Genomic DNA, 15,722 nt, shown 5'->3' with positions numbered 1-15,722 from the left:
CACTTTTGTGAACTTCAGACGTGCAGCAATGTTTTTTTTTTTTTTTTTTGACAGCAGTGGCTGCTTCCATGGTGTCCTCCCATGAACACCATTTCTTGTTTGGTGTTCTACGTATCGTAGACTCGTCAGCAGAGATGTTAGAATGTTCCAGAGATTTCTGTGTCTTTAGCTGACACTAGGATTCTTCTTAACCTCATTGCAAGAGCAGAATGCTCAGTCATCTTTGCAGGACGACCACTCCTAGGGAGAGTAGCAACATTTACTCCATTTATAGACAGTTTGTCTTACCGTGGACTGATGAACATCAAGGCTTTTAGAGATTCTTTTGCAACCCTTTCCAGCGTTATGCAAGTAGACAATTCTTAATCTTAGGTCTTCTGAGATCTCTTTTTGTTCGAGGCATGGTTCACAACAGGCAATGCTTTTTGTGAATAGCAAACTCCAATTTTATGATTTTTTTAAATTATTTTTTTTAAATAGGGCAAGGCAGCTTGAACCAACATCTCCAATCATGTCTCATTGATTGTACTCCAGGTTAGCTGACTCCTGACTCCAATTAGCTTTTGGAAAAGTTATTAGCCTAGGGGTTCACATACTTTTTCCAACCTACACTGTGAATGTTTTTAAATGATGTATTCAATATAGACAAGAAAAATACAATTTGTTATTAGTTTAAGCACACTGTGTTCATCTATTGTTGTGACTAAGATGAAGATCAGATTAAATCTTTACTAATTTATGCAGAAATACAGGTAATTCCAAAGGGTTCACATTTTCTTGCCACTGTACTGGTGGCCTCCCCTCCACACAAGATGACAACCTCAGGAGAGCTATGGTGAGTTGATCTAAGTTGGTCGTGTTTTCACCAGTACACAGTAGTCTGAAGTGGACTGATATATGGGTCTTGTTAACCTCTATGGGCTAGGTGGGACGCTAGCGTGCCACCCGTGGTGCACTCCATCAACAGCAGGTGCATTTCAAGAGCGGCAAATTTGAATCCAAATAAATGTCAAAATTCAAATTTTTCAAACATACAACTATTTTACACCCTTTGAAAGATAAACATCTCCTTAATCTAACCACGTTTTACGATTTCAAAAAGGTTTTACGGCGAAAGCATAAATTTAGAGTATGTTAGGACAGTACATTTACAAGAGTTGTGTGTAATGTTTTGTCAAGTCAAAGACAGGGTCACCAAAACCATAAAACCAGCTAAAATGATGCACTAACCTTTTACAATCTCCATCAGATGACACTCCTAGGACATTATGTTAGACAATGCATGCATTTTTAGTTCTATCAAGTTCATATTTATATGCAAAAACAGCGTTTTACTATGGCATTGATGTTGAGGAAATCGTTTCTCTCCAATAACCGGCAGTCAAGTCAGCGTCACAAATTAAATAATTAAAATTAGAAAACATTGGTAAAATATTATATTGTCATTTAAAGAATTATAGATTTACATCTCTTGAACGCAATCAACTTGCCAGATTTAAAAATAACCTTACTGGGAAATCACACTTTGCAATAATCTGAGCACTGCGCCCAGAAAAATACGCGTTGCGATACAGACTAGACGTCATGTTGGGGAGATCTAAAATCGAAAATACTATGTAAATAATCCATTACCTTTGATTCTCTTCATCAGATGTCACTTCCAGGTATCACAGGTCCATAACGAATGTAGTTTTGTTCAAAAAAGCTCATCATTTATGTCCAAAATCTCCGTCTTGTTAGCACATGATCTAAGCCAGCCGGACTTCTCGTCATGAACGAGGGGAAAAAAATATATTTACGTTCGTTCAAACATGTCAAACGTTGTATAGCATAAATCATTAGGGCCTTTTTTAACCAGAACATGAATAATATTCAAGGTGGACGAATGCATACTCTTTTATAACGTATTGGAACGAGGGTACCCAACATGAACTCGCGCCAGGTGTCTAATGGGACATCATCGTTCCATGGCTCTTGTTCGGTCAGATCTCCCTCCAGAAGACTCAAAACACTTTGTAAAGGCTGGTGACATCTAGTGGAAGCAATAGGAAGTGCCAAAATATTCCTCAGCCCCTGTGTTTTTCAATGGGATAGGTTTAAAGTCAATACAACACATCAGGTATCCACTTCCTGTCAGAAAATGTCTCAGGGTTTTGCCTGCCAAATGAGTTCTGTTATACTCACAGACACCATTCAAACAGTTTTAGAAACTTTAGAGTGTTTTCTATCCATATATAATAAGTATATGCATATTCTAGTTACTGGGTAGGATTAGTAACCAGATTAAATCGGGTACATTTTTTTTATCCAGACGTGCAAATGCTGCCCCCTAGCCCTAACAGGTTAACCAGTGTTATGCGTTTTTCACGGAGAAAAGGAAAGATAAAATACAGAAAAAATATCTTGCTGCGTTTTATATAGTTGAAGTTTACATACATACACCTTAGCCAAATACATTTAAACTCAGTTTCACAATTCCTGACATTTAATCCTAGTAAAAATTCCCATGTCTTAGGTCAGTTAGGATAACCACTTTATTTTAAGAATGTGAAATATATAAATGAATAATAGTAGAGTGATTTTATTTCAGCTTTTATTTCTTTCATCACATTCCCACTGGGTCAGAAGTTTACATGCACTCAATTAGTATTTGGCAGCATTGCCTTTAAATTGTGTAACTTGGATCAAATGTTTTGGGTAGCCTTCCACAAGCTTCAAACAATAAGTTGGGTGAATTTTGGCCCATTCCTCCTGACAGAGCTGGTGTAACTGAGTCAGGTTTGAAGGGCTCCTTGCTCACACACGCTTTTGCAGTTCTGCCCACAAATTTTCTATAGGACTTAGGTCAGGGCTTTGTATTGGCCACTCCAATACCTTGACTTTGTTGTCCTTAAGCAATTTAGCCACAACTTTGGAAGTTTGCTTGGGGTCATTATCCATTTGGAAGACCCATTTGCGACCAAGCTTTAACTTCCTGACTGATGTCTTGAGATGTTGCTTCAATATATCCACATACTTTTCCTCCCTCTGGATGCCATCTATTTTGTGAAGTGCACCAGTCCCTCCTGCAGCAAAGCACACCCACAAAATGATGCTGCCACCCCCGTGCCTCAAGGTTGGGATGGTGTTCCTCGGCTTGCCAGCATCCCCCTTTTTCCTCCAAGCATAACAATGGTCGTTATGGCTAGAGGACATTTCTCCAAAAAGTACGATCTTTGTCCCCATGTGCAGTTGCGCACTGTAGTCTGGACTCGTTTTACTGTGGATATAGATACTCTGGTACCTGTTTATTCCAGCATCTTCATAAGGTCCTTTGCTGTTGTTCTGGGATTTATTTGCACTTTTCGCACCAAAGTACGTTCATCTCTAGGAGACAGAACGCGTCTCCTTCCTGAGCGGTTTGACGGCTGCGTGTTCCAATGGTGTTAATACTTGCGTACTATTGTTTGTACAGATGAACGTGGTACCTTCAGGCGTTTTGGAAATTGCTCCCAAGGATGAACCAGACTTGTGGAGGTCTACAACACACAGGTACACCTCCAATTGACTCAAATGATGTCAATTAGCCTATCAGAAGCTTCTAAAGCCATGACATACTTTTCTGGAATTTTCCAAGCTGTTTAAAGGCACAGTCAACTTAGTGTATGTAAACTTCTGACCCACTGGAATTGTAATACAGTGAAATAATCTGTCTGTAAACAATTGTTGGAAAAATGACTTATCATGCACAAAGTAGATGACCTAACCGACTTGCCAAAACTACAGTTTGTTAACAAGAAATTTGTGGAGTGGTTGAAAAACGAGTTTTAATGACTCCAACCTAAGTGTATGTAAACTTCCGACTTCAACTCTGTGTAATATCAGAAATTAGCACTGAATGTTGCTGATTCCTTCCTGCCTCTTCTCTTTCTGGAAGCTTTTTAGAAGTGAAGTGATGGAATGTAAGTTCTTTACATCTTTAGTCTGTCTCTCCATGGATAGAAGCTCTGCAGATTTAGTTTTTAAACTTACATTTTAAGCTTTTCATTCCCCAAAGCAAGCTTTTCCTCTCCCTACCGCTCACTTGGCACAGTTTCACTGCATTTGTGAGACTCATCTATTTTTATTCAGTTTATCAATACATAATCAAAACTCTGCACCTCAACCTCTGCATGCTTACCTCCCTATTCCTCCCCATCTGAAATGGGCTCCACAGCAATACTCCTGGAAAGAGTAACCTTGTGTCAGCGTCACCCCACCACTCCAGCTCCAAACCGCTATTTGAGAAAATATGATTGATAGAAAAATGATTTATGACGAAGCCAAAGTGTCAAATGCCAAGGTCTCCAGAAGACTACTGTAGGCATGGACATGTAGGACCACTCAGTTCTCTGGGTCCTCATGCTAACCCAAATGCAGCCTACAGGATACAATGTGAATCTTATATCAATGAAATAACTATTCTGTTTTCTACCATATTTTCATTGAATAAGACCTACAGTGCCTTAAAAGTATTCGCAGCTCTTGACTTTTTGTTTGTTTTACAGCCTGAATTTAAAATTGATTGATGTGTTTTTGTCATTGGCCTATACACAATACCCCATAATGTGAAAGTGGAATTATGAATTATTATTTTTTACAAATGAGTTAAAAATGAAAGGCTGAAATATCTTCAGTCAATAAGCATTCAACCCCTTTGTTATGGCAAGCCTGAGTAAAAATGTGCTTTGTTATGGCAAGTAGGTCACAAGATGCATGGACTTACTGTGTGCAACAGTGTTTAACATGGTTTTTGTATGACTACCTCATCTCTGTACACCACACATAGTTATTTGTAAAGTTCTTCAGTCGAGCAGTGAATTTCAAACACAGATTCAACCACAACAACCAGCGAGGTTTTCCAAGGCCTCGCAAAGAAGGGTCCGTATTGGTAGATGGGTAGGGGAAAAAAGCAGACATTCAATATCTCTTTGAGCATGGTGAAGTTATTAATTACACGTTGGATGGTGTCAATACAAAAATATATATTTTTCTGACTACTTTGCCGGTAAGGGATTTCACTGAGGCCAATGGTGACTTTAAAACAGTTTGAGTTTAATGGCAGTGAAAACTGAGGATGGATCAACAACATTGTACTTACTCCACAATACTAACCTAACTGACAGAGTGAAAAGAAGGAATCCTGTACAGCAGGTATTCCCAAACTGGGGTAGGGGGTAGGCGTGCATTCTTGGCTTTTCTTTCCGTCACATTTTCAAACAGTACATTTTATGTTTTCCAACGGGGCTATACATTTGGGTGAGGTTTTTTTTCTCGCCGGAGTAGCCTCTTTTCACTGCCAAAAATAAAATCAAACCAAAAGCAACAGATACCATTAATAAGAAGGGGCTAGAAGAGTCTTACTGTATATGGTGAGCTACCGAGTGGCTAGGACAGGCAAGCTACATACTATTGTGGAGGGCTTAATTCTTCCTGCTGCTGGGACAATGCTGGGTGAAAAGGCCCAAAAAACTATGCAGACAATTCCTTCATCAAACACTTTCATGATGCGTCAGTGACATGGTAGGAGATGTTTTGAAACAATTACTGCTTTGCATATAAGTCAGTGAATTATGTTACAGCTGGATGAGTCAACAGACATGGCCGGCCTGGCACAGCTTCTGGTATATGTCCGTTACGTTTATGGGGGGGGGGTCAATTTAGGAACACATCCTCTTCTGCAAACCACTGGAAACCAGGACAACATGAGAGGATATTTTTAAAGTACTGGACAGATTTGTGACATCAAATGGACTTTGGTGGTCAAGATGTGGTATCTGTACTGATGGCGCAAAAGCCATGACAGGGAGACATAGTGGAGTGATGGCGCGCATTCAAGCAGTTGCTCCCGACGCCACTTGGGTACACTGCAGCATCCACCGAGAGGCTCTTGCTGCCAAGGGAATGCTTGAAAGATGTTTTGGACACTACAGTGAAAATGGTAAACTTTTTTAAAGCAAGGCCCCTGAACTCTTGTGTATTTTCTGCATTATGCAATATGGGCAGCGACCATGTAATGTTTTTACAACATACAGAAGTGCGCTGGTTATCAAGGGGCAAAGTATTGACACGTTTTTTAAAAATTGAGACGAGCTTAAAGTTTTGTTTACTGACCATAATTTTCACTTGTCTGACCGCTTGCATGATGACGAGTTTCTCACACGACTGGCCTATCTGGGTGATGTTTTTTCTCACCTGAATGATCTGAATCTAGGATTACAGGGACTCTCTGCAACTATATTCAATGTGCGGGACAAAATTGAGGCTATGATTAAGAAGTTTGAGCTCTTTTTCTGTCTGCATTAACAAGGACAGCACACAGGTCTTTACATCATTGTATGATTTGTTTTGTGTGCAAATGAACTCAAGCTTACGGATAATGCCAAATGTGATATAGCGAAGCACTGAAGCATGATTCATCACTCCAGAGAACACGTTTCCATTGCTCCAGAGTCCAATGGCGGCAAGCTTTACACCACTCCAGCCAATGCTTTGCATTGCGCATGCTGATCTTAGGCTTGTGTGCTGCTGCTCGGCCATGGAAACCCATTTCATGAAGCTGACGTTGCTTCCAGAGGCGAGTTTGGAACTTGGTAGTGAGTGTTGCAACTCAGGACAGACACGCTTCAGCAACCGCGCTGCAGCCCTCAGCATTTCAATTCTGTGAGCTTGTGTGGCCTACCACTTTGCGGCTGAACCGTTGTTGCTCCTAGACATTTCAACTTCACAATAACAACGTTGAAGTTGACATTTTTAAATGGTTGGGTAGGGTTTAAGTGTAGGGACGTACCAAGGTTCCCAGATGGCACTAACCCTCGGTGAACAGCGTCAAGTACTCATACCGCTAGTTACCGCTAGTTAGCTGGCTAGCAAGCACTCATCATGGAAATGGCGGTGATGAAACGTGATTTTGGACCAGTCCCTGACAAGTGACAATCCATACACCAAAATGTTGCTTCAAAGTGCTATTGTAACCTGCTATGTTTTTTTGTGTCTCTGAAAATATTTGAATGACAGAGCTTGAGGAATACCCTTTGCAAAGATCAAATATAACGCACGAGATTTTGCGGCCTTCACGAAAGGGCTGTAGTCAACGTTACCACAGAGATGAACGTTTAGCACGGCACTTGCTTTACATTTAGGCATAGCATCCATGGTTTGCTACGACACCCCAAACCCTACCATGACACCCCACACCCTACCATGACACTTCACGTAACTGTATATAGCCAGTGCACATTTTTTGGCACTTTGTTGAGCTGTCAAGCTTCTATTGACTCGGCACGCACCGTAGAAGCACCAACAGTTCGTTTGCAGTAGTTCACTCCTCTTCGACTGTGGTGATGTGCAGTTCGAACGATTCGTTCGTTTTGAACGACTCTCTTTACTGACTCGAGAATCCTAATTCGTTTTTCAGAGTGACTTGTTCATTTTCGTCGTTTGTCTGACCTGCTGGCGAGCAATGCATTCCGCCAAAAGTCGTTCACAATCCAGTCCAGTTGCGGCCACTACTAGACCTAGCAATCAACAAATGTGCATTGTTTGAAAGTACACTTTTACAAGTGTCAGTCACATGACAGCTCCAATAAGCCCTTTATGGCAGAGATATGTATATAATGATATGGTCATGTCTCCGCCCTAACAATGGGAGTCGTTGGCGGGAAGGCAGGCGACAAGTTTGTCCAAAATAATCCCATAGAAACGTATTGAGCTTATTTTGGGCAGATTTTGGCGAGAATGAAAGCACTTGCTTCGCCTATTCCTCTGCTTGTGGTGAACGAGAGGCTTGTAGAATCATGACTCTTTCGAGTTTTCAGTTCATTGTTCGCCATTAAGGGGTCCTCCATGCTCTGGGCATTAGTAACTCAAATTAACGAAATTAGTCAAAAGATTTGTTATGACTGAAGGAGTCTCAGATCAGTCAGGAAAAAGAGCCAAACTTCCCATCACTATCTGACTGGTGTAGTTGTGTTTGATGATAGTGTCCAACCAAGGCAAGATGGGTTTATAGTCATGTAAAGAGCGTGCTCTTCAGGAAAAATTATCGAATTTAAAAGAAATATAATTTAAGACAGCGTTTTCTACATCTTATGTAGGTTATTTTTGGTGGATTAAACGCAGACACAAATACATCCATAAAAGGCTAATATTAGCCTATTTTGTGTTTGTTAGTCTACTGATAAATCGGTCGGGCTATAGTTGAGATGAGCAAGATGCAAGTCTGCACTCACACAGTCACACACAGTATCTGCACATGGGTTTGCTTCACGCTCTTCAGTGTAGTAGCCACAGGACCAAAACAGTGGAGAAATTGAGCCTCACTCTTCAACACTCTTAGTTGTTGCGGAAATTGACCCACTATGCTGTTTACTTTCTACATCACTGAGTCGACCTTTTTTAAAAGGTTTTTTTGTTGAGTGGCTGAAGTGAAGATGAATGTGTTCTTAATCATACATCTCATCAAGTTGCCTGTAGGGCTATTACTGCCATATTAAGCATATTTTATTTCAGAAGGCTAATATGTTTGTTTGGCTTGGTGCCTTTTTTCGCTTAACGGGAAATTTTGGCAGAGTGCAAAGCTCAGATCTAAATCTGTTACCCTTTTAAACCAAGTAAACCTCGGAATGTTCTTGTTGGGTCCACCCCATTAGACAGAGTTGAGGTCTTTGCTGTACAGAGAATGTGACGTTGGGGAGTTTCACAAGTATGTTTATAGAGACTCATCACCTGATTGTATCTTTTGAAGTGCATATCCTCTGCCATGTCTCGTCTTGAGATGATGTGCAATCCCCTACACTTTCCATCATCTGTTTTGTTTTTCTAGTTCAGTACTGTAATAAAATATAAACCTTCCTTTTGATTGAAGTCAAGTACCTACTCTTGATTTAAAGGCTTGTCGCTTAACTGTTGCGGTTTCACTACATAGCCTTCCTTTGCCAATGGCCATTTATTTAGATTAATGGAATTACATGGCAGAGTTTTATGAGCATACATTTGTACAGTCTCCCTATGTTATTAGCACATTTGTCGTCCTAGTCTCCTATGTGGGGGTAAAAGTGGGCCTCTCTTCTCCATGCCAGTTCTGGAGTTTGCCCTGCTGACCACATGAGTATGTTAAACATTAGCTATCACCACTCACCTCTCTGACTTCACTATTGAACAGGTATAGACCGAGACATTACTGCAGCTGAGGGGAAAGAATGAGAGCGGGAGAGGGTGAATAAGAAAGCCACTAAAAGGAGAACGAGGACAAGGGAGAGAGGAGAAGACAGGGATTTTCTCTCTGACCTTGGGGTATTTTGTCTGGAGCCTGTCTGTATTTTCTAATTCAGAGGAAATGGATCCACAGACCCCTCTCTGAGTTGCTCAGGTCAGTGATGCTTTATCTTACCCCGTTTGACGAAGTCTGACTGGCTTATCAATACTATGTTTATAGTATACGGTACAAAAATATAAACATGCAACAATTTCTAAGATTTTACTGAGTTACAGTTCATATAAGGAAATGTCAATTCAAATGAATTCATTAGGCCCTAATCTAATGAATTTAATTTGACTGGGAATACACATATGCATCGGTTTGTCACAGATACCTTAACAAAAAAAGGTAGGGCCGTGGATCAGATAAACAGTTAGTATCTGGTGTGACCACCATTTGCCTCATGCAGTGCGACACATCTACTTTGCATAGTTGATCAGGCTGTTGATTGTGGCCTGTGAATGTTGTTTCACTCTTCATTGGCTGTGCGAAGCTGCTGGATATTGGCGGAAACTGGAACACCCTGTTGAACAGGTCAATCCAGAGCACCCCAAACATGCTCAATGGGGGACATGTCTGAGAATGCAGGCCATGGACGAACAGGGACATTTTCAGCTTCCAGTAATTGTGTACATATCCTTATGACATGTGGCCGTGCATTATCATACTGAAACATGAGGTGATGGCGGCGGATGACTGGCACGACAATGGGCCTCAGGATCTCATCATGGTATCGCTGTGCATTCAAATTGCCATCGACAAAATGCAATTGGGTTTGTTATGCCTGCCCATACCATAACCCCACCGCCACAATGGGGCACTCTGTTCACAACGTTGACTTAAGCAAACCACTCGCCCACACAACGCCATACGCGTGGTCTGCGGTTGTGAGGCCGGTTGGACGTACTGCCAAATTCTCAAACTACTTTGAAGGCGGCTTATGGTAGAAATTAACATTCAATTATCTGGCAACAGCTCTGGTGGACATTCCTGCAGTCAGCATGCCAAATGCACTCTACCTCAACTTGAGACATCTTGGGCATTGTGTTGTGACACAACTGCACATTTTAGAGTGTGCTTTTATTGCGCAAGGTGCACTTGTGTAATGACACGCTTCTTAATATGCCACACCTGTTGGATGGATTATCTTGGCAAATGAGAAATGCTCATTGACAAGGATGTATGCACGTTTGTGCACAGAATTTGAGAGAAATAAGCTGTTTGTGTGTATGGATAATCTCTGGGATCTTTTATTTCAGCTCATGAAACATGGGACCAACACTTCACATGTTGCATTTATATTTTTGTTCAGTATAGTTTTAGGTTTTCTTGTGGTTTCTGCCTAATAGTGCCTATGTGAGGTGCTCTACCTTTTTTTATTTTGGCAGATTTATTTTTACGCTTTGTCTCTTGAGCAGTTTCTTTGGGAGCTTATCTTGTGTTTGTGCATTGGGCTATTAAACCAGCCTGTTTTAGATGCCCAGCCAATGAATGTGTGAACACAAGCTGTCGCCCAACAAAGACCACCCGGTGAGCGCGCTAGTTGGCAGCTCCACTCGCTGAATGCTTAGTGAGCCCTTCTAGTGCTTGAATATAAGTGCCTAGCTTCTTGGGTTTTAATGGTGATGTTAAATGTGACTCTTCAAGGAAAAGTGATGGTGGCTAAAGTAAAATCTAGTGTATTTTTATCATTGCCGGACATTGCTGCTCCACATTAGCTGTCAGTTCAGGTTATTTGTTCATGGACTGTGGCTGCCTGCTGGGTGTTTCATTGATGTTTGGTTTAGAGGTTGACCGATTTTTTTATTTGTATTATTATTATTTTTTTGTATTTTTTTGTTTGAAATTTTTTTTTTTAATTTTATGATTTTTCAACGCCGATACCGACTATTGGAGGACCAAAAAAAGCCGACGCCGATTAATCGGCCTTTTTTAAAATTGTGTATTTATTTGTAATAATTACAATTACAACAATACTGAATGAACAGTTATTTTAACTTAATATAATACATCAATAAAATCAATTTAGCCTCAAATAAATAATGAAACATGTTCAATGTGGTTTAAATAATGCAAAAACAAAGTGTTGGAGAAGAAAGTAAAAGTGCAATATGTGCCATGTAAGAAAGCTAACGTTTAAGTGCCTTGCTCAGAACATGGGAACATATGAAAGCTGGTGGTTCCTTTTAACATGAGTCTTCAATATTCCCAGGTAAGATGTTTTAGGTTGTAGTTATTATAGGACTATTTCTCTATACGATTTGTATTTCATATACCTTTGACTATTGGATGTTCTTATAGGCACTTTAGTATTGCCAGTGTAACAGTATAGCTTCTGTCCCTCTCCTCGCTCCTACCTGGGCTCAAACCAGGAACACATCGACAACAGCCACCCTCGAAGCAGCGTTACCCATGTAGAGCAAGGGGAACAACTACTCCAAGTCTCAGAGCGAGTGACGTTTGAAACGCTATTAGCGCGCACCCACTAACAAGCTAGCCATTTCACATAGGTTACACCAGCCTAATCTTGGGAGTTGACAGGCTTGAAGTCATAAACCGCAATGCATTGCGAAGAGCTGTTTGAATAAACGCTTACGAGCCTGCTGGTGCCTACCACCGCTCAGTCAGACTGCTCTATCAAATCATAGACTTAATTATAATATAATAAACACACAGAAATACGAGCCTTAGGTCATTAATATGGTCGAATCTGGAAACTATCATCTCGAAAACAAAACGTTTTTTCATTCAGTGAAATACGGAACCGGTCCGTATTTTATCTAACGGGTGGCATCCCTAAGTCTAAATATCCCTGTTACATTGCACAACCTTCAATGGTATGTCATAATTATGTAAAATTCTGGCAAATTAGTTCGCAACGAGCCAGGCAGTGAACGCAAGAGCAGTGACACATGTTAGCAGGCAATATTAACTAAATATACAGGTTTAAAAATATATACTTGTGTATTGATTTTAAAGAAAGGCATTGATGTTTATGGTTAGGTACATTGGTGCAACGACAGTGCTTTTTTTGCAAATGCGCTTGTTAAATCATCACCCGTTTGTCGTAGGCTGTGATTCGATGAGAAATTAACAGGCACCGCATAGATTTTATGCAACGCAGGACACGTTAGATAAACTAGTAATATCATCAACCATGTGTAGTTAACTAGTGATTATGTTAAGATTGATTGGTTTTTTTATAAGATAAGTTTAATGCTAGCTAGCAACTTAACTTGGCTTCTTGCTGCCCTCGCGTAACAGGTAGTCAGCCTGCCATGCAGGCTCCTCATGGAGTGCAATGTAAGGCAGGTAGTAACCAGAAGGTTGCAAAAACGAATCCCCCCTGAACAAGGCAGTTAACCCCCGTTCCTAGGCCGTCATTGAAAATAAGAATTTGTTCTTAATCTGACTTGCCTAGTTAAATAAATCTGTGGCCAAAAATACTGATTACCGATTGTTATGAAAACGTGAAATCGGCCCTAATTAATCGGCCGTTCCGATTAATCGGTCGACCTCTAGTTTGGTTCTATACTGTAATTCCATAATTGACAGAATTCTATTGATCTTTGCTGGATCTCCACTCAGCAGATGAGTTTTCTCACTTGGGTTGAAATCTGACATGAAGAGACCCCACATGACTTTCCAGTCTAGGTGGCATTGTTGTTCCCCACAGGAGGGAGGAACACTTTACTACGACATAGGCCTACTTTTGTATTTTGGCAAATCCCTGTCAGGTGTTTTGTTTAACATACAGTGCCTAGTGAAAGTCTACACACCCCTTGCACAGTCTTCACATTTTGCAGTTTGAAATTAGGATTAATTGGGATTTTGTGGTTCTTCATTTGGATTTTTTTTAATTTGGATTTTTTTCCTAACGATCTACACAATCTACCTCACATTTTTTTACGTACTTTTTTTTTGAAAAAAAGACCCCCAGCAATAAAAGATTGATTGTGTACAGTACCAGTCAAAAGTTTGGACACACCTACTCATTCAAGGTTTTCCTTTTATTTTTTACTATTTTCTACATTATAGAACAATAGTGAAGACAGCAATACTATGAAATTATGAAACTATGAAAAAACACATGGAATCATGTAACCAAAAAAGTGTTCAACAAATCAAAATATATTTGAGATTCTTCAAAGTAGCCACGCTTTTTCTTGACATCTTTGCACACTTTTGGCATTCTCTCAACCAGCTTCATAAGGAATGCATTTCAATTAACAGGTGTGCCTTATTAAAAGTACATTTGTTGAATTACTTTCCTTAATGCGTTTGAGCCAATCAGCTGTGTTGTGACAAGGTAGGGGTGGTATACAGAAGATAGCCCTATTTGGTAAAAGACCAAGTCCATATTATGGCAAGAACAGCTCAAATAAGCAAGGAGAAACAACAGTCCATCATTACTAAAAGACATGAAGGTCAGTCAATACAGACAATTTCAAGAACTTTGAAAGTTTCTTCAAGTGCAGTCGCAAAAAACGTCAAGCACTATGATGAAACTGGCTCTCATGAGGACCGCCAGAGGTTACTGCACCTCCGATTACAGACCAAATAAATGCTTCAGAGTTCAAGTAACTGACACATCTCAACATCAACTCTTCAGAGTAGATTGCGTGAATCGGACTTCAGTGTTGAATTGCTGCAAAGAAACCACTACATAAGGACACCAATAAGACGAAGAGACTTGCTTGGGCTAAGAACACAAGCAATGGACATTAGACCAGTGGAAATCTGTCCTTTTGGTTTGATGAGTCCAAATGTGAGATTTTTGGTTCCAACTGCCATGTCTTTGTGAGACGCAGAGTAGGTGAACGGATGATCTCATGTGTGGTTCCCACCGTGAAGCAGGGAGGAGGATGTGTGATGGTGTCGGGGTGCTTTGCTGGTAACACTGTCTGATTTATTTAGAATGCAAGGCATTCTTAACCAGCATGGCTACCACAGCATTCTGCAGCGATACACCATCCTGCCTGTCCTTCATCCCAAATATCTCCAAGCCTTATGAGCTCTTTTCTATGCTATATAAACAAATATTTGGGTTGAAGAACAGGTGGAAACACGTGAGGTTTGCCAGACTTTTACAGGATTGCACAGGCGTTATAACAGCAAAAACAAGTTTGTTTTAAATTTGTCCTGGTCTAGGATAACTTAAGATTGATGTATATTATTAGTCCGAATGTTGTTATGCTATGGCTACCCTCCTGGCAGATGTGATTTGGAACGAATATAATTTAAATAGATAATATAAACACATTTATTATGGGGCTATGAGAAGATAAAGGATGTATACAGTTGAAATGGTCAAGTTGTCCTAGGTTCCACACTACAGTATCTTTATTTAAAAACCTCAGCCTTTTTTGGGGGTACTAAGATAACATACAGTATGGAATTGTTTTAAGATAGTCACACCATGGATCATTTAGGTATTTGATTTTGAATTTTAGGACCCCTTTATGTTTTTTATTTTATTTATTATTTTAAAAACATTTAAATTGGCCTTTAGTACTATAGCCCATAGAAACGCATTGAATTACACGTTCATAAATTGCTAAAAAGACAGTAAAAAAATAAATAGAAGGAATATGTTTTTGAAGTGTCTGTCCTATATCTAGGAGATATGAGGCTCAGGATTTGTTATTTTTTTGTTGACACATTTAACTCCTTTTTTGGGGGGGGGCACAAAAACCCTAACCCAATGGGTTACCTTGAGGTGACACTTGTGGGGGTCGTAGAGAACAACGGAGAACACTGTTCGTGAGTCTCCCCTTTCCATGGGGAGGTCATATTAGTTTGACGCTCAAATGGTTCAGTCACTACAGACCGAAGTTGGCACAGCATTACCAACTTCAGACGAGTCCTGTGACACTTGCGGGGGTTGTAAAGCAAAACGTAGAACACCACCGTGTGGTCATATTAGTTTGTAGACCAAACCGTACAGATGTTTTCGTGAGAAGACCGATTTTTGGGATGTCTCATGGTCTGACAAACACTGCTGCAGCTTGGCCACGTTCCACTGCAGATGCTGTAAAGGATTTCATATTGTTCCGACATGCAGTGGGTTAGGTGTTTGTCACCTGGATCCGTTGACTCCGCCCGCTCGCTGCTGATAATTATACACTGGGTTAAACTAATGGTAGACAAAATCAATCAGTAGAGCCAATATAATTACTGGCTTATGAAAACACTTCTCTCAGGAAGCAAAGTTTTTAAAATATATTTTTGTTGTGCTCTTAAAGATCTATGCTCCCCCAATCTTTCTATCCCAGGTCCTCATTTAAAAAAACAGCCCGAGCTATAGGTTGGCGACCCGGGTGATTTTAAAAGGATTGTCCTAGAAAAATAATTTAATTTGTTAACTTTGCAGTTGGACTGAATATGTGTGGTTTATATATGTGCATGCATATTCACTTCAGTGTACAAAACATTAGGAGCACCT

At 40.2% G+C, this 15,722-nt stretch overlaps 1 protein-coding gene across 4 annotated transcripts in view; it reads left to right on the top strand.

Annotated features, from left to right (window-relative positions):
- The window catches only part of LOC106566896 (vitamin D3 receptor A), a 109,426-nt gene that overhangs the window by 59,858 nt on the left and 33,846 nt on the right, over positions 1–15,722 (top strand). Inside the window, exon 1 of one of the 4 annotated variants that reach the window (XM_014135459.2) lies at positions 9,158–9,388. The exons of the other annotated variants lie outside the window; for them this stretch is intronic. The gene's annotated coding sequence lies outside the window, so the exon portion shown is untranslated. Of the gene's footprint in view, positions 1–9,157; positions 9,389–15,722 lie in introns of those variants that run through there. 4 annotated transcript variants of the gene reach the window in all.

The sequence above is a fragment of the Salmo salar genome, chromosome ssa13 (assembly GCF_905237065.1).
Source record: "Salmo salar chromosome ssa13, Ssal_v3.1, whole genome shotgun sequence".
Lineage (NCBI taxonomy): Eukaryota > Metazoa > Chordata > Actinopteri > Salmoniformes > Salmonidae > Salmo > Salmo salar.
This window is presented reverse-complemented; position numbering and strand designations above follow the sequence as displayed.